This window comes from Geotrypetes seraphini, chromosome 7 (assembly GCF_902459505.1).
Source record: "Geotrypetes seraphini chromosome 7, aGeoSer1.1, whole genome shotgun sequence".
Lineage (NCBI taxonomy): Eukaryota > Metazoa > Chordata > Amphibia > Gymnophiona > Dermophiidae > Geotrypetes > Geotrypetes seraphini.
In genome coordinates this window covers 5379580-5398022 of record NC_047090.1, presented here as the reverse complement: position 1 = coordinate 5398022, position 18443 = coordinate 5379580, and the positions used below count along the sequence as shown (strand labels likewise).

Here is an 18443-nt window from a genome sequence, read left to right as displayed (position 1 = left end):
TATAAATGACAATATTATGATTAAGACTTAGCCAAAAGGAAAGATTTATAAACTATAAAGAGTTTTATTGTCATTTCTTTAATAAGACATTAACTATTTTTTCTGAGGCCCTCCAGGTACCTACAAATCCAAAATGTGGCCCTGCAAAGGATTGGAGTTTGAGACCACTGGACTAGAGTGACTGTGAGGGAGTGAGGGGTAACTCCCTCCCTGATACTGCAATTATACCACTTTGCAGCAGAGGGTGCTAGCTCACAGAGTGGAAGAATAAGCACCTTGGAGCAATCCTGCTGAGTCATGGGGGGGGGGGGGGGCGACACTCAGGCAAGGAGGAGTGGAGTCAGTCAGAGGGTCCCGCAGCAAGAGACTTCCCAGAGAGAGGCCCTGAGACTAGAGATCTTCCCTAACTGTGGGTTGAGACATATCCTGGGGAAGCAGAGTGGTCCTTAAGAGACTGTGAGAAAGAGTGGCACGGTGAGGTAAGCCAATCTCTTGTGCTGAATACATGTAGATTTTGTTCTCGGGTCTGGCTGGGATCAGACCGTGACACTTGACCAGAGAAAGACTGCTTGCCTTTTGAATTAAGAGACTACGCTTCCTTTCGCTGAGCCTGTGAAGGATCAGGGCTCAGGTTTCTAAGAACATAAGAATTGCCGCTGCTGGGTCAGACCAGTGCTCCAAATGAGGGCCTTTCACGTGTGTCTGTCTGTGTGTGCACAGGCTTCATTCCAAAATCCACTCAGGCTGTTATACTGAGCAAAATAAGTTATTACTGGAAAATATAAATAAGTCATAAAAAGCATTCCAGTTGAAGAGTGAGGGGAGGCTGAAGAGCTAAAGAAAGTGGGTCAAGCTCCAAGAAACTAGTCACAAAGGGGGACAATTCTGTGATTTGGTGCCAAGATATATGTGCCACAAGGGGGGGGGAGGGCGCTAAGCAGTAATCCTATAAAGACACAAGTTCATCTAAGCTCTTGTAGAAACCAGCGCAAAGGCGCACTGGCATGTCAAAATGTAGGCGTGCCCACTTACAGCAGCTCAATCAGGGGCCTGTGGTAAAAAAAAAAATTGAGGGTGCCCCCATTTATTATTAAGGAAAAAAAAAATATAGGGGTCCTTTTACTAAGATGTGCTTAGGTCTTAGGGCTCCTCCCCTCCCCGCCCCATGGGTTCAGGGGCCCATGGGATTTCCCATTTACTCCACTCAAGGCCTGGTGTAAGCTGGTGTGCCTTAATGCACCATACTGACCGTATTTTATAAGTTGCGAGGAACACATGGAAACATGCCCTTGGCCTACTCACACGCTTCCCATTTGCACATGCCGCAGAGTTCCATGCTAAGTAAACTGGTATGGACTTCATAGAACAGGGGTAGGCAATTCCGGTCCTCGAGAGTCGGAGCCAGGTCAGGTTTTCAGGATATCCACAATAAATATGCATGAGATAGATTTGCATCTCAAGGAGGCAGTGCATGCAAATCCATCTCATACATATTCATGGTGGAGATCCTGAAAACCTGACCTAGCTCCGGCTCTCGAGGACCGGAATTGCCTACCCCTGTCATAGAACATCAGCAGAACACAAAGCAGACCAAATCACATGGAAAAATGCAGTTTATTAATTTTGAGCATGTTGAAAGAAAATGCTGCCAGTGCCACTCTGTGAAATTGCTGTCTAGGTTGTTGGAGTCCCCTTTCAGCCTTGACCCCTGACACAGCCTTAGGATGAAACCTGGCCACGTCGGGTGCTCGGATTTAATAAACTGCATTTTCCTTCGTCGTTTGGTCTGCTTTGTATTCTGCAATGACATCAAATGCTTGTGCGCATGCGTGTAATGTCATCGTATTATATCCGTGCGTGCTCAGTGGCCCTCTAGACATGGCCCAGACTCAGGGAAGAAGAGAACAGGCTTGTGGGGGGGGGGAGGAGGGGGGGGGGGGGGGCTGGAGGCAGAACAGGGTGGGGCCAGGTGCCCTCTTTTTTGCACGACCAAATCTGGTAACCCCTTAACCAGGTAACTGGCAGTCGCTCAAGAGCCAGTAAATCTGCACACACTGCACACCTGTTCCCAGGGCCAGATTTTCCTATAGGCTAACTAGGCTTCAGCCTAGGGCCTCAAGATCAAGAGGGGCCTACATTCAAATTGTTAGCAAAATTAAAATTACACTATTCAAAAACAGTGAACACTAAAGCACTGAACCGAAAATAAGGAGAAATTCTACGCTTCGGGATCGGAACCGGCTCCGGCCGCAACGGGGCGCCGACTCGGCTTCTCCCTTTCTTTTTCTCGCCCTGGGAGGAGGATCGGGGAGGGAAAGACATCAGTCCGGAAACAGCTGGGCAAAGCCCAGCCCCGCGGGGAGAGAGGCAAAACGTGGATCCGTCAGGACAGGGCGGCCCAGACTGGCATCGGGGTGGGGTGGGGGGGTTTCAGTGGAAGGGGGATGGGAGGCAGGCAGGCTGGCATCGGAGGGGGGGTGGGGGGGGGGTTAATGGAAGGCAGGCAGGCAGGATGGCATAGGGGGGTGGTCAATGGAAGGGGGATGGGAGGCAGGCGGGCATCGGAGGGGGGGGGTGAGGTGAGGAAGGACGCACTGAGGGCACTATGGACATTGGAAGGGGCAATGTTGTGTGTTATGTTTGATTACTTATTGTTACAAGTACTATACTTTTCAAGTTTGCCTGCATCAGTTTCAAAGCGATCTTCGGAATGCTACCAACTTACCTAGCTTCCCAAATCCTCACCAACTGCCCAAAAAAGATCTCCCGCAGAGCTAACCTCTTTACTTACCCATCCTTGAAATCATGTCACTACAAGAAGCACCTAAACAGAATGCTTTCATTCCAGGCAGCCAAACTGAACACATGGCTAGCAAAACCAATACTCGAGGCCACATCATACACTGACTTCAGAAAGTCTCTGAAGACCCGTCTCTTCAACACCACCTAAGTTTTTCCCCCTCTACCAGTTATATTCCCCCCCCCCCCGAATGCCCACCCCTACCTTTCCTTCCTCCTCCAACGCTTATTGCTTTGTTCCTCTCTTACTCACATTGTATATATCCTCCCGTAAAACAGCGTTGTACTCTTGTACCCTGTTCATATTGTATTATCCTGTATCGTATTGTAAACAGCTTCTGTTCCTGCTCACTTTGTAATATCCTCTTCTTACTGTAAACATCCCCCAATTATCTCATGCACATTGTAATTTCCTGTATCTTATTCACTGTAATATCCGACTTCTCATTCACAAAGCTTATGTATCTCAAATTCCTGGTTCCAATACCTAGCTTATATCCTGTTCCAAACATATGTATCTTGTTGTAAACATATGTCCCCTGCTGTAAACACTGCACCCTCTCTCTGCACGACCCTCTTTGTAAACCGCTTCGAACTTAGGGTATAGCGGTATATAAGAAATAAAATTATTATATATGGTGCTGAGAATAAATGTCCAAATAAGTGTTCTCGACTTTCTTTTATTTGTTATCCGTGTCACATTTTTTATAAAGGTTAGTACCAATAACAACATGTTTCATTTAACATATTGATATATATCACAGTAATGATGTATTTTATTATATCTCATGTAATTTACAAACTTAAAAATGGGAGGTGAAAGGGCCTCATAAGTGGAATAGCCTAGGGCCTCTTTTCATCTCAATCCGGCCCTGCCTGTTCTCTCGTCAACTCCTCACATATTCAAATGCAGACACTTTCCATAACCACCATATCAAAGGTTCAGCCTTATCCTCAAGTGCAATATCAAAACCCCACACTAAATGATAAACAGAATTGAGAAATGCACATTACAACCAATAGAACTCTGGTAGGGGGAATTCAGCCTGTCACATGAACAATAGCCATAAGTTTACACTGACTAATTTTTATTTAAAGAAAGTGAAAGTGAAAGTGTAAAGCAAGCATTATATAAGCTCATTGCTTTCCAGATCCGAATGCCATAGAACTGGTTTCTTTTTACAGGTCGTTGAAGACAAAGAGGGGACTGAATCGCTGTTTCCTGGTTGTTTCCCTGTGCCTGGCTCTTTGGGTCTTCATTATGCTGAACTCCCTGTAAGTATCTTAAGAACAGATGTGGTGTTTATACCGAGTCGAAGGGGCACATGCTGTGTTAAGACGAAAGGCATTAGAAAGACAGGGACAGAGAACTAGAGTTTAGGTAATGAAAATCTGACAAGAGTTAGAAAGTAGAAATAAATTCACGAGCATGTCAGGGCGTTTTGAGACTGATGAAGAATTGTTCAATCTGGCAGATACTTCATATTGATTTAATTCGTCTTCGATCCCAGGGTCTCCAAACATATTATATAGTTGGCAGGCTACAATTTGGCAATTACAGAACAAGTTTACAATACAAGGTTGTATCCTTTTTTTTAGTTTAAATTCTTTATTCATTTTAAAATCAAATACATAGTGCAAATAATTAAACAAACAAGTAATAGCACTTTGATTCAATCAAATACTATACAATTATTAAATCCCACCTCCCGCCCTCCCTCAGCCCCACCGGATAAACCAAAGGGAATTAATATTACCATATCATAACTTGCAATATTTTGTTAATGGGTCCCATATTTCCTTAAATTTACTAAGATGACCCCTCTGTAAAGAAAAAAAGCTTTCAAACTTATAAATTTGTCAAACGGACTCCCACCAGATTATCATAATTTTTCCAATTTTTCATTATCATCTGCATGGCCACTCCTGTCATGATAAGAAGCAATTTGTTCTTATTTGCATTTATAGGTTGTTGTTTTTTTCTTTTTTTTAATTCTTTATTTATTTTCAAATTTACAATAAGTGTAACAATATATCCAAACAAATTAACAATAAATATAACAATAATCATCAATGGTACAAATGATATGCTCTTATCTCCCACCCTTCCCACCCTCTCTTTATCATATAATCAAAACCTTATACAATATGTAACAATAAATTTACCCTCCCCTCCCCCCATAATTGAACTTGTAAATTTAAGGGGGAAAAAAATAAAATGTCATCTAATCGGTACAATACTTAGTAAATGGCTCCCACACATCTTGAAATTTCCTGAAACCCCCCTCCCCCCCGCTGTATTGCAATAAATCTCTCCATTTTATAAACATGACATAAGGAATTCCACCAGAAATTATAATTTAATCTACTCCAATTTTTCCAATTATACGTAATTTGTTGAATGGCAACCCCAGTCATTATCTAATATAATAAAACGGTAAGCCGCGCATGCGCACTTCCTAAGCGTGAGTCCGTTTTCCGTGAGCTGTAGCTAGGAAGTGCGCATGCGCGACTCACCCCCTGCCCTCTCCGTCGCCTCCCGCCTCCAGCGGCGTGACAGTTTTCAAAGAGGCGCGGGATTGTTTTAACGCGGAACCACCAGCCGTTAAAGCTCCTGGCGCTGACTCCCGACGGTGGAGGAGAGGCAAGGTAGAAGAAGATTTCCGCTGCCCGGCACCCGAGTCCTTTGCCGCCCCCCCCTTCCCTTACCGCGGCCCCGACTGGCGATTTAAGCAGCGTGTCCAGCAGTCTTCACACGCTGCTTCGGGCCCTTCTACTGCCCTGATTTGCTCCGGACGTGCCAGAGTAAATCAGGCCAGTAGAAGGACCCGAAGCAGCGTGTGAAGACTGCTGGACACGCTGCTTTAATCGCCATGTGTAGTCGGACCCGCGGGAAGGGAAGGGAGGGGGGGGGCCAGCAAAGGACTCGGGCCCGCATTTGTAGTCGTGACTGTGGGAAGGGAAAGGGGATAGAGGAAACAATAATGCTGCTGCACAGGGAACTGGTGTGGGGGGAGGGAATGCTGCTTTGGACAGACAGACAGAGGGAGGGAGACAGAAAGACACAGGGGCAGGTGCACAGGGAACAGACACAGGCGCAGGGAGATATACAGAAAGACAAACAGACAAAGGGGGCCAGGGACAGAGACAGACAGAAAGAAAGACAGCGGGAGTTGCGTCAGGAGGGGTGCGGGATGCCGCAGAGGGAACTTTCCAATGGGTGCAACTGGGCGGCTGTCGGGAGCCTCTGATCAGGGGCAGAGCAAGGTAAGTGTATCATAGGGATAAGAAGGAGGAGGGGGGAGAAAAAGGAAGGGACGCCTACTGCTGTACAGGGGGAGAAGGAAAGAGGTGCTGATGGACAGGGGGTGGGTGAAGAAAAAGGAACGGAGGCCTAATGTTGGACAGGGGGAGAAGGAAGGTGCTGCTGGACAGGGGGGAGGTAAAACAAAGGGAGAAGGGCTGCTGCTGCATAAGGAGAGCTGTGAAGGGGTGGTGGTGGACACAGGGGAAGTAAAAGGAAGGGAGAATGGACAGGGGGAGCAGGCAAGGGGTGGTGATGGACAGCTAAGGAAAAAGAAAGACAGAAAGAAAGAAAGCGGCTAAGGAGAGAGAGAGAAAGAAATAAAGAGAGACACACACACATATATTCTAGCACCCGTTAATGTAACGGGCTATAAGACTAGTAAGTAATAATTTGTTATTATTTGTAGAAATCTGACTTTTTGCTCTCATTGCCAAACCAAATAGCACAGTATCATATGATAATGCCACTGGGTTATCTAATAAACAATTAATTTGGTCCCAAATTGATTTCCAGAAATTCATAATAAATGGACAATAGAATAATAAATGATCTAAAGTCCCCGCTTCGAGATGACAGTGCCAACATCTTTTAGACTTAGAGCTGTCCAATTTTTGTAACCGAACAGGGGTCCATAAAGCTCTTTGTAACTGAAAAAATCAAGTTGGTCTCATAGATGCCGACACTGTACATCTCATCCTCCAAGGCCAAATTCGTGGCCGTTGAGACGCAGTAATTTGATGCTTGATCTCAATGCTCCAAATGTCTCTCAGACCAGTGTTTGGTTTCTTTTTAATAAATTCAGTCAGCAATTTATACCACTGGGCGGCCTGGTGTCCCGAGAAATCCGCCTGAAAACATAAGAACTCCATACTAAATTGAATTTATAGGTTTCGAGTGAACAATGTCGTTTCAAATTATATTATATTTGACAAATACAGAACAAGTTTTCAATACAAGGTTGTATCCTAACTTGATACAAACTAGGGCTCTGGTACAAACAAATATAGGATTATTGTAAACTGTTTTGAGCTGGTCGTTAAAACGTACATAACAATCATGTTTATTATCAGTATCTCCAGTGTCAAGTTTCAAGTTTATTAAAAATTTGATATACCACCTTATCAATTTATTTCAAGGTGGTTATACATTTTTAAATAGGGAAAAACAAATAATACGAATTAACGCAACTTTAACAAAAAAACATACTCGACAAAACAATAACATACTAGACTAGACAAACGGGTACGAGTGGAAAAAAAAAGGTAGAACTACAATGGTTAAAGAAAAGTAAGATATAAAGGTATAAACAAAAGGAAGGGGTTAAAGTCCAATACAAAGGACTCTGTGGGTTTGAAGTTTATTTTCTGTATCTGAGCCCTGCCTTTCTGAGATTTGGCAAACTCTCTTCCTTCCTTCTCTCTTCATAAATATGATTCACTTTTGCTGGTCTCTATTTCGTCTTATTTATAGGTTACAATGTTTTCCCAACTTACAGATTTGTCAATAGCAGCTCCTATTAGTTCGCCCACTGTTCTACGACACAAAAATCTCCCCCTCCCCCTGCCAGATACCCCTCTGGATCCTGACTCTGGTTTGCCCTCTCTCTGCCACCCGACTCCTTGAAGGTCACTAGAACCCAGGTAGGGTTATGATATGGCCAGTGGCGGAGTAAGGGGGTCAGGGGGGGCGCAGTCTGCCTTGGGTGCTGTCTTAAGAACATAAGAATTGCCGCTGCTGGGTCAGACCAGTGGTCCCTTGTGCACAGCAGTTCGCTCACACGGCGGCCCTTAGGTCAACGACCAGTGCCTTGAGTCTAACCTTACCTGTGTACGTTCTGGTTCAGCAGGAACTTGTCCAACTTTGTCTTGAATCCCTGGAGACTGTTTTCCCCTATAACAGACTCCAGTAGAACGTTCCAGTTTTCCACCACTCTCTGGGTGAAGAAGAACTTCCTTACGTTTGTATGGAATGTTGCTACTCTTTGAGATTCTAGAATCTTGTTACTCTCTGGGATTCCGGAATCTTGCTATTCTTTGAGATTCTTTCCCACTACAGAGGGGAGGGGGTTAGTAGTGTTAAGAACATAAGAACTGCCGCTGCTGGGTCACACCAGTGGTCCATCGTGCCCACCAGTCCGCACACGCGGCGGCCCTCTGATCAAAGACCAGTGCCCTAACTGAGACTAGCCTTACCGTAGTACGTTCTGGTTCAGCAGGAACTTGTCCAACTTTGTCTTAAATCCCTGGAGGGTGTTTTCCCCTATAACAGCCTCCAGAAGAGCATTCCAGTTTTTCACCACTCTCTGGGTGAAGCAGAACTTCCTTATGTTCATACGGAATCTATCCCCTTTCAATTTTAGAGAGTGCCCTCTCGTTCTCCCTACTTTGGAGAGGGTGAACAATCTGTCTTTTGTCTACAGTTCCAGTCTAGGCACCCGTCTTCCTCTCTACCCCCCCCCCCCCCCCGGCTCCTTCCCAACCCCCCTTCTTCCCTCGTACCTCTTTAATTTTCTTAGCGCATGATGCATCATGAGCTTGCTGCCCGTGTCGGTGCCAGCTTTCTCTGATGTCACTTCCGGGTCCCGCACCCAGGCAGTGATGTCAGAGGGAGAGCCCACATGATGCGGGCAGCAAATTCGTGATATTGCTCAAGCCAGGAAAATTAAAAAGGTATGGGTGAAGGGAAGGGGATGTGTGCGCAGCGGGGGAGGCAGTTTTTCGCTTGTCAAAAGGCAGGGGAGGCAGGAGAGGGCAGCTGGAGTGCCGACGGGTGAAGAAAATCACGCACAGTCTGATCCGACCGCCTCTTCCTGTAGTAAAGTCGGGCTACACCAATCGGGAGCTGCTTTGACACGCAGCTCCCGATTGGTGTAGCCCGACTTTACTACAGGTAGAGGCGGTCGGAGCAGACCATGAATGAGCGATTCCGCGATTCACGAACTGCGAATTTGCGGGGGAACACTGTACACATCACAGAAAAAAAAAAAAATCGTAAAGCATCTGAACATCTTAACACAATCATAAAATACATCTTCAAAAAGACAGTTCAAAGCTAGTCCCACCCACAGCCTAACACTGAAAGATAGAATATCAGACATATGGCTCCAGTAAGAGGATATAAAGAAATGGAAGTAAATCCATCCTCCTTTTTCTGGAGCCTATGGTGACTCTAAACCCAGGCAGCCATCAATCTGAGAACAAGGAACACTTTCCTCATTTCTCTTAAGTATTAGATCCGGCATTGCTGGATCCTGGGCACCGAGAGCCTCGTCATGGCACTGACTCCAAGGACTGATGCAGCAACCACCTCGCCTACGAAAAGGCAGCACCATAAATTTATTTAAACAGCACCTGGAACACCAAGACAACACCTATTACAAAAAAGAAAAGATCTAGGGAGCACGCTGGCTAGACTACAGAGCAAAGACCGACCTTCACCAAATACGGCATAAAGGACAACAAATTAGAGACATAACCCTGCAGACAAAAGCAAAGCGGAGGGCTGAGAAAGCAGTTAAAAATAGAAATACATTTTTTTCTTGCACTGAGCAAAATACAAAGATATAACACAGACCTGTTCTGTTCCAAACACTAAAAATTCAAAATAAAATGCATTTTGAAACTTAATTGTCTGATCATTTATCCTCCCCCTCCTCTCTCCTCCCCATTTTATGAAGCTGCATTAGGCTCTCTTAATTTTTCTAATTACTTTGGTCCTGATCTCTTTTATACCGTACTTTCCCTTTGTCCTTGTGGTGAAAGCAGGTAGCTTAGCAGGGTTTAAAAAAGGTGTGGATAGTTTTCTAATTTAAGGCCATAAGTCATTATTACGATGGACTTGGGAAATCCACTGCTCACATGTAAACCATTCTGAGCTTTCCTGGGAGAACAGCATAGAAAATTGAATAAATAAATATACAGAATAAACAGCATAAAATCTGTTTTACTCTTTGGGATATTACAAGGTACTGGGTTGGCCACTGTTGGAAACAGGATACTGGGCTTGATGGACCTTTGGTCTGTCCCAGTATGCCAGTTCTTATGTTCTTATGGGAGGATAATCAAGCCACTGTGATATCACTGCTGAGGTTGGCTCTTAGGCATTGGTGGAATGAGGCATAATGATGTCACAATCTCAGCTCTGGAATGTTGCCACTCTTTGGGTTTCTGCCAGGTACTTGTGACCTGGGTTGGCCACTGTTGGAAACAGGATACTGGGCTTGATGGACCTTCAGTCTGTCCCAGTATGGCAGTTCTGATGTTCTCATGTGAGCCAATTATAGGACAGTCAAGCCATTGTGACATCACTGATGAGGTTGGCTCTTAGGCATTGGTGGAATGAGGCATTATGACGTCACAATCTCAGCTCTGGAATGTTGCTACTCTTTGGGTTTCTGCCAGGTACTTGGGACCTGGGTTGGCCACTGTTGGACACAGGATACTGGGCTTGATGGACCTTCGGTCTGTTCCAGTCTTTTTGTGGTTGTGATCCCATGACTGGAACCAAATAAATCTATGCAACCTCCCTGGAAGTGTAGAATAATGATATACCTCTCATGACACCATCTAGGTCGTGATCCTATTTCCCACAGTTTGGGAATCTCTATCCTAAACCCTTTCCAATTTTTTGTTTCTTCCTTTCTCCTTTCTTCTTAATCCTCTATTGCCCTTGGCACAAAATAAATATCTGTATATATGCAAACTGCTTTGAATGTGTAAACAAGTCTCATTTGCTTTCTCTTTCTCTCACTGGCACCAATGTTTCCCTTTCATCTTTTTTTCTTCATTTCTCTAATTTGTCTGCCTATCCACTGAAAGAACTGTATTCCTTCTTCTGCTCCTGGCACCCTAAAATCATAAGAAAAGCCATGTTGAGTCAGACCAGGTTCCCTGAAGTCCAACATCCTGTCTCTTGACAGTGGCCAGTCCAGGTCACACATACCTAGAGTCAAACTGCAATCTTAGTAGGTTGTGATACGTTTTAAAAGGATCAATAAAGACGTTGCAGTTCAGTGGCTCCCGAAGTGTGATCCAGGACCACTGGAGATCCTTTGTAGGCCTGCTTGGCTGTTGTTTACCAGGAAAAGTGAAGTGAAAGTCTACATTCCTTGAATTCGCTGAGGCAGCCTTAGTTGCCATGTTAAATCGCATTTTGTTCCTTACACCATGGTAATCAAGTTTCAAGTTTAATTAAACGTTTGATTAAATTGCAGTTTCAGATTGCAAAGCGATGTACAGTTAAAAATGAGGGGAGACGGACTGCATTTATTACATTAAGACGTGTGCCAAAACATACAAGTGCAATTTAATTTAAAGAAAAGAGAGACAGAAACAGGAAAAACAAGAGGAAGGGGGTCATTTTATTCATTAAAATTAAGATTGAGATAGCCTCGTAGAAAGTTCAAGTTTCGAATGTGTCTTTGTAGAGCCAACACTTTAATGCTCCCTACTATAACCTGGTATTTGTGGAGCCATGATCGAAAAAATAGTATCATGTCTTGTATAGATTATTCTCAAAGTCGGAATAGAAAGAAGATTTTTGTCCTCCGATCTTAACGTTCTTATGGGAGTATAAGGTATCTTTCTAGGAATATTGGTGCTTTATCTGTTAATATTTTGAATGTTAGCAATGCTATTCCGTACGTGATTCTATGTATTATGGGTAGCCAATGAGCTTTCTGGAGGAGAGGTAGTTACATCATCATAGGCTTCGTCAGAAGATCAGTGTGAAAATAGTTGAACGCAGATGCTACTGCTAGAACCCGTTTATCTTTGCCTTAAATGAAAACAGACGTGCAGGTCTAATCTCAGCACGGTTGCCTGGCTCTTGTGGCTTAATCGACACTGCTGCAACTTGCCAGTATAAATCCTCTTATCATTTAGGCCTGGCTCTTCAGAGTGGAGTGATCACGTGCAAAATTTAAATCTACTGGACAGTGCTGAGGGGTTTGGGAATGGACACTGGGCAGATTTTCCAAGTACCCACCCGTTCGTGCTGATTTTTTGACCGTTAAATCAAGTGACTGGAAAAAGTAGGACAGCAAAAGGTGTCTTAATTTTATCTGGTTACTTATCCGGGTACTGGTCTGAATGTTGCTGGTACCAAGGTAAGAATAGGCAGCCAAATTATACCAAGATAGTCAGTGCCAGCCAATATCCAGATACTGGGGCTTAGTATTTGGATATAAAATAATTCCAGCAGCTGTTCTTTAAATCAGTCACTGACTCCCATTGCCCACATGATCATTTCATTGCCCTTATCTAATCTAATCTAAACCTTAAGTTTATATACTGCATCATCTCCATGAGAATGGAGCTCGACACGGTTTACAAGAACTTAAAATAGTGGGTAGAGAAGAAGAAAAAGGATGACATGAACTTATGTGTAGAAGGGGGGAGAGAAAGGGGGGAAGGATAGAGCTACAATTTGCTGAAAAGCCAGGTTTTCCAGTTTTTTTGCGGAATAACTGAAGGGAGCTCAGGTTCCGCAGCTGGGTGGCGAGGTCGTTCCAAAGACCTGTGATTTTGAAGAGAAGGGATTTTCCCAGTTGCTACTCTTTGGGATTCCGGAATCTTGCTATTCCTTGGGATTCTGTATGGAATGTTGCTACTCTTTGGGATTCCGGAATCTTGCTATTCCTTGGGATTCTGTATGGAATGTTGCTACTTGTTGGGATTCCAGAATCTTGCTATTCCTTGGGATTTTGTTTGGAATGTTGCTACTCTAATCTAATCTAATCTAATCTAAACCTTAAGTTTATATACCACATCATCTCCATGAGAATGGAGCTCGACACGGTTTACAAGAACTTAAAATAGTGGGTAGAGAAGAAGAAAAAGGATTACATGAACTTATGTGTAAAAGGGGGGAGAGAAAGGGGGGAAGGATAGAGCTACAATTTGCTGAAAAGCCAGGTTTTCAGTTGTTTGCGGAATAACTGAAGGGAGCTCAGGTTCCGCAGCGGGGTGGCGAGGTCGTTCCAAAGACCTGTGATTTTGAAGAGAAGGGATTTTCCCAGTTTGCCTGCATAGTGGATGCCGCGTGGAGAGGGGAAGGCTAGTTTAAGCCTTATCTCAGTCCCTAGGGCTTAAGAGTAGTTTTTCTGGGCAAACTGCCTTAGCCTTCTTCCTTTCCTCTCATGTTCCCATCTCATTTTTCATTTGTCTGCTTGTTTTTTTAAAAATATTGTTCCTAATGTCACCAGATTTTCCCGAAGGAAGATCTGGACCTTTGGCCACGCCCCCCTGTTCTGCCCCGTCCTCAGCCCCACTCCCCTTAAACTGTTCATGCATCAGGATGGCATCCGTGCTGAGCCCCTCCCTGCCCATGAGAACTGACAGCAGCCATTCAGGGAGCAGCTCAGGGCCAGCCAGGAGCACAAGAATCTCGTTCCTACCCGGTACACCGCTGGGCCGCGAGAACTCAGGTAGCCATTCAGGGAGGGAGGGGCTCAGCATGGGGCAGGAGCGCAAAAAACTCGCTCCTGTCCAATACACTGCTGGACCACCAGGGATTCAAAAAACCAAAAAAGGTACGCGAGCAGGAGATAAAAAAATTATTACAGTTGGACGGGATAGGAGACGGGAGGGATCCCTCCTGTCCCAGTCTACCAGGTCATATGGCAGGCCGGCAGAGGCCTGCAACAAGTCCGGGAGGGGGGCAGGTGGGCGATGACTTGAATATAAGACGAGACTCCCATTAAAATCATGTCTTATATTCAAGTATATATGGTAGCCAGTTATCAAAGGGATCTTCAGCAGAAACTAACTCCCCCCCCTGCTTTTTTACAAAAGCACAGAAGAGGTTTTTAGCGCCGGCCGGCACGCTTAATGCTTTGCACTGCTCCAACAGTCATAGAGTTTCTATGAGCATCGAGGCAGCCGGCGCTAAAAACCTCTTCTCCACTTTTGTAAAAGTGGAGGAGGTAAGTTTGGAATCCCCCATGGCAAGTGGTTAGTGCAGTGGCCTGAGAACCTGGGGAACAGGGTTCGATTCCCACTGCAGCTCTTTGCGGCTCTGTTGCGCCAGGTGCCTGTATGTAATATGTCAACCGTTTTGTTTGTATTAAAGATACACTTTCACAAGAAAGATACAAAAATGTCATATATAATGTAGACAGTGCTGCTTTAATTTAAAGGGATGTGTTTCAAAAAAAAAAATGGAGGAAAAGCCTCAGACAGAAGCCCTCCCACCGCCACAAAGGTGGATTAAGGTGGTTGGGTGAAAACCTCCATATCACTCCCAAGTATAAAAACTTTAGCAGGGCTGTCTATGCAAATTGATCAGAAGAAAAGCTTTCAACTTATCTTCAGTTGACCGGTACACCGACGGTGGCCGGCGTTTCACGAGTCTGCTGCCTCAGGGTGTAAAACAATCCGATCAAACTAGAGCCAGAATAGAAACTAACATCAAAAACTGGACTCGTGCATAACTTCACAAATTATCTTCAGAAGCCACTATGACCTACCTTTTAAACAGGACGCCGAAACGCCTTTTCAGATCAAAAGATGGCTGTACCGTGTCTGTGCTGGGTAAAAGAACTCTCCCGGGTGATGACGTCAGACCCGGAAGTAATCGTGCAGTAAAGCGCTGCTACCAAAAATGCTGACATACTTAAAAAAATACTGGATGACAAGAGAGAAGACCAGCGCTACGATTGAGGAGATTAACATGGCAGTTGAATAAAGGAATGAAGAAATGACTGTGAAAAACGGATGTATAGGATCAGGTGCACACAGTTGTTAATGAAAAAGTCTACACAATCACACATTCAAGCAGAAACTATAGGAGATTCATTGCTAATATAAAAATGATATAAAATTACACGACTAGATGTCTGTTTTCATAGATGTTTAAATTTTTGTTTTTAAAATATTTTTTGTTTCTTTAAATACTTTTTTTGGGAATTTTTTAACTTAGCTTTTGTTGTGTTTTTTTATATATATATATACTTAAAATATTTTTAAAAAATTTTTATAATTTGTAACTTATGCTTTTCTTATATGGTCATGAAGGGCATAGAGAGAGTAGAGAGGGACAGATTCTTCAAACTTTCTAAAAATAAAAGAACAAGAGGGCATTCGGAAAAGTTGAAAGGGGACAGATTCAAAACGAATGCTAGGAAATTCTTCTTTACCCAACGAGTGGTGGACAACTGGAATGCGCTTCCAGAGGGCGTAATAGGGCAGAGTACAGTACTGGGGTTTAAGAAAGGATTGGACAACTTCCTGCTGGAAAAGGGGATAGAAGGGTATAAATAGAGGATTACTGCACAGGTCCTGGACCTGTTGGGCCGCTGCGTGAGTGGACTGCTGGACACGATGGACCTCAGGTCTGACCCAGCGGAGGCATTGCTTATGTTCTTATGTTAATTTTGTTGACTTGCTTAATTCTCCTATTCTTCCTACTACTGCTAAGCTCCTATTCGTGTTCTAACACTGTGAGCGATCCTATCGGCCAAAAAGTCAAAAAATGCAGTCCTGTAATGGTGATGTGAAAATGATCAATAAAATGCGTTCCACTCAAGTCTTGAGTTCAGCCCATCCGGTTCTTCGCTGTTCAATTTGTGAATCCATAATTGTTCTGCCCGCAGGAGTTGCTGTTGTCTGTTTGTGCAGTTTTCATTGATGTGATCAATCACACAACATTGTAAATCTGTAAAAGAATGGTCATATTCCAGACAATGTGTGACCATAGGGGCTTGAAGTCTATTATTTCGTATGCAGCTTTTATGTTCAGTCACCCGTGTTTTAAAGAGACGAATGGTTTGGCCCACGTAGATCTTAGGACATGGGCATATAAAAATGTACAGGTAAATGAAGTTACACGTTTCAACTTAAACCGCCTAGACTATGGCGGTATAGAAAAATAAAGTTATTATTATTATTATAAAGATTTGACCTGTATTAGGGTGAACGAAAAAATCCCGTGTTATCATGCAAGTTGAGCATTTCCCACATTTGAAATGGCCTACGGATCGGACAAGTGTTGGATGTGGATCTACAATATCGGATGGGCTCAAAAGTTCTTTGAAATTCTTTTGTCGAGAGTATGCAATCCTGAAGTGGATGTCACTGAATGTTGGATTCAGTTCTATTATTTCCCAAGAGGCGTTTCGGTGTCCCGTTTAAAAGGTAGGTCATAGTGGCTTCTGAAGATAATTTGTGAAGTTATGCACGAGTCCAGTTTTTGATGTTAGTTTCTATTCTGGCTCTAGTTTGATCGGATTGTTTTACACCCTGAGGCAGCAGACTCGTGAAACGCCGGCCACCGTCGGTGTACCAGTCAACTGAAGATAAGATAGAGGTAAGTAGGGAGGATGTCCTCAAACAGATAGACAGGTTAAATGTGGCAAATCACCGGGCCCGGACGGGATCTACCCAAGGGTTCTGAAAGAACTAAGACAGGAAATAGCGGGCACAATCCAACATGTTTGCAACCTATCCTTGAAAACTGGTGAGGTGCCAGAGGACTGGAAATTGGCAAATGTCACACCGATATTCAAGAAGGGATCGAGGGGTGACCCCGGGAACTACAGGCCGGTGAGCCTGACTTCAATAATAGGGAAGATGGTGGAAACTATGATCAAGGAAGGCATTAGCGAGCACATTGAGAGAAATGGCCTACTGAGAACAAGCCAGCACGGATTCTGCAAGGGAAGGTCGTGCCTAACGAACCTTCTGTACTTCTTTGAGGGAATAAGCAGTCGGATGGACAATGGGGAACCCATAGACATCATTTACCTCGACTTTCAAAAGGCTTTCGACAAGGTACCACATGAAAGGCTACTTAAGAAACTGTGGAACCACGGGGTGGGAGGGGATGTGCACAGATGGATCAAGCACTGGTTGTCGGGTAGACTGCAGAGGGTTGGAGTAAAGGGTCAATATTCTGACTGGCGGGGAGTCACGAGCGGTGTGCCGCAGGGATCGGTGCTGGGGCCTTTATTCTTTAACATATTCATCAATGACCTGGAAAAGGAGGCAAAGTGTGAGGTTATAAAATTTGCAGACGATACCAAACTGTGCGGCAGAGTTAAGACCAGGGAGGAGTGTGAGGACCTACAAAGGGACCTGGACAAGCTGGAAGACTGGGCAAACAAATGGCAAATGCGCTTCAACGTGGACAAATGCAAGGTCATGCATATAGGGAAAAAGAACCCGTTGTTCAACTACAAATTGGGGGGGGTATTGTTGGGAGACAGCAGACTCGAGAGAGACTTGGGTGTGCTGGTGGATGCATCACTGAAGCCATCTGCACAGTGCGCAGCAGCCTCAAAAAAAGCCAACAGGATGCTGGGCATCATAAAGAGGGGCATAGTAACCAGAACACGGGAAGTCATCATGCCATTGTATCGAGCGATGGTGCGTCCACATCTGGAATACTGCGTTCAGTATTGGTCGCCGCACCTCAAGAAGGACATGGCGGTACTTGAGAGAGTCCAAAGGAGAGCAACGAAAATGGTAAAAGGGCTAGAACACTGCTCATACGCCGAGAGGCTGGATAGGCTGGGGCTCTTCTCTCTGGAGAAAAGGAGACTCAGGGGAGATATGATAGAGACCTTCAAGATCATGAGGGGCATAGAGAGGGTGGATAGGGACAGATTCTTCAGACTGAAGGGGACAGCAAATACGAGGGGGCATTCTGAGAAACTGCAGGGAGACAGGTTCAAAACAAATGCAAGGAAGTTTTTTTTCACCCAAAGGGTCGTGGACACTTGGAATGCGCTACCGGAGGAAGTGATCAGGCAGAGTACGGTACAGGGATTCAAGCAGGGATTGGATGGATTCCTGAGGGATAGAGGGATCATGGGATACTGAGGGAGGAACTGGTATGTAACACGGGTGTAAGAAGTTAACCAGGAAATGAGTAAACCAACCTGGTCGTGCATGTGTAGACCGGAGGGCTAGGACTTCGATAGGAAGGCAGGACTTAAATGGGAAACCAAGGTGGCAGGGGAGCCCCTTCGGATGATTCAGACAGGTCTTGACCTGTTTTTGGGCCACCGCGGGAGCGGACTGCTGGGCAGGATGGACCTGTGGTCTGACCCGACAGAGGCACTGCTTATGTTCTTATGAAAGCTTTTCTTCTGATCAATTTGCATAGACAGCCCTGCTAAAGTTTTTATACTTGGGAGTGATATGGAGGTTTTTTGCCAGTGAGGTTATCACCCAACCACCTTTGTGGCGGTGGGAGGGCTTCTGTCTGAGGCTTTTCCTCCATTTTTTTGAAACACATCCCTTTAAACTAAAGCAGCACTGTCTACATTATATATGACATTTTTGTATCTTTCTTGTGAAAGTGTATCTTTAATATCATTGATTTTTCCCATATCCGA

At 44.5% G+C, this 18443-nt stretch overlaps 1 long non-coding RNA gene across 1 annotated transcript in view; it reads left to right on the top strand.

Moving 5' to 3' along the window:
* The first annotated feature begins 323 nt into the window (after positions 1 to 323).
* LOC117363396 overlaps positions 324 to 18443 on the top strand; it is a 25360-nt gene continuing 7240 nt past the window's right edge. Inside the window, exons 1-2 of the long non-coding RNA XR_004540046.1 lie at positions 324 to 479; positions 3985 to 4074. This is a non-coding gene — a long non-coding RNA (uncharacterized LOC117363396). The remainder of the gene's footprint in view (positions 480 to 3984; positions 4075 to 18443) is intronic.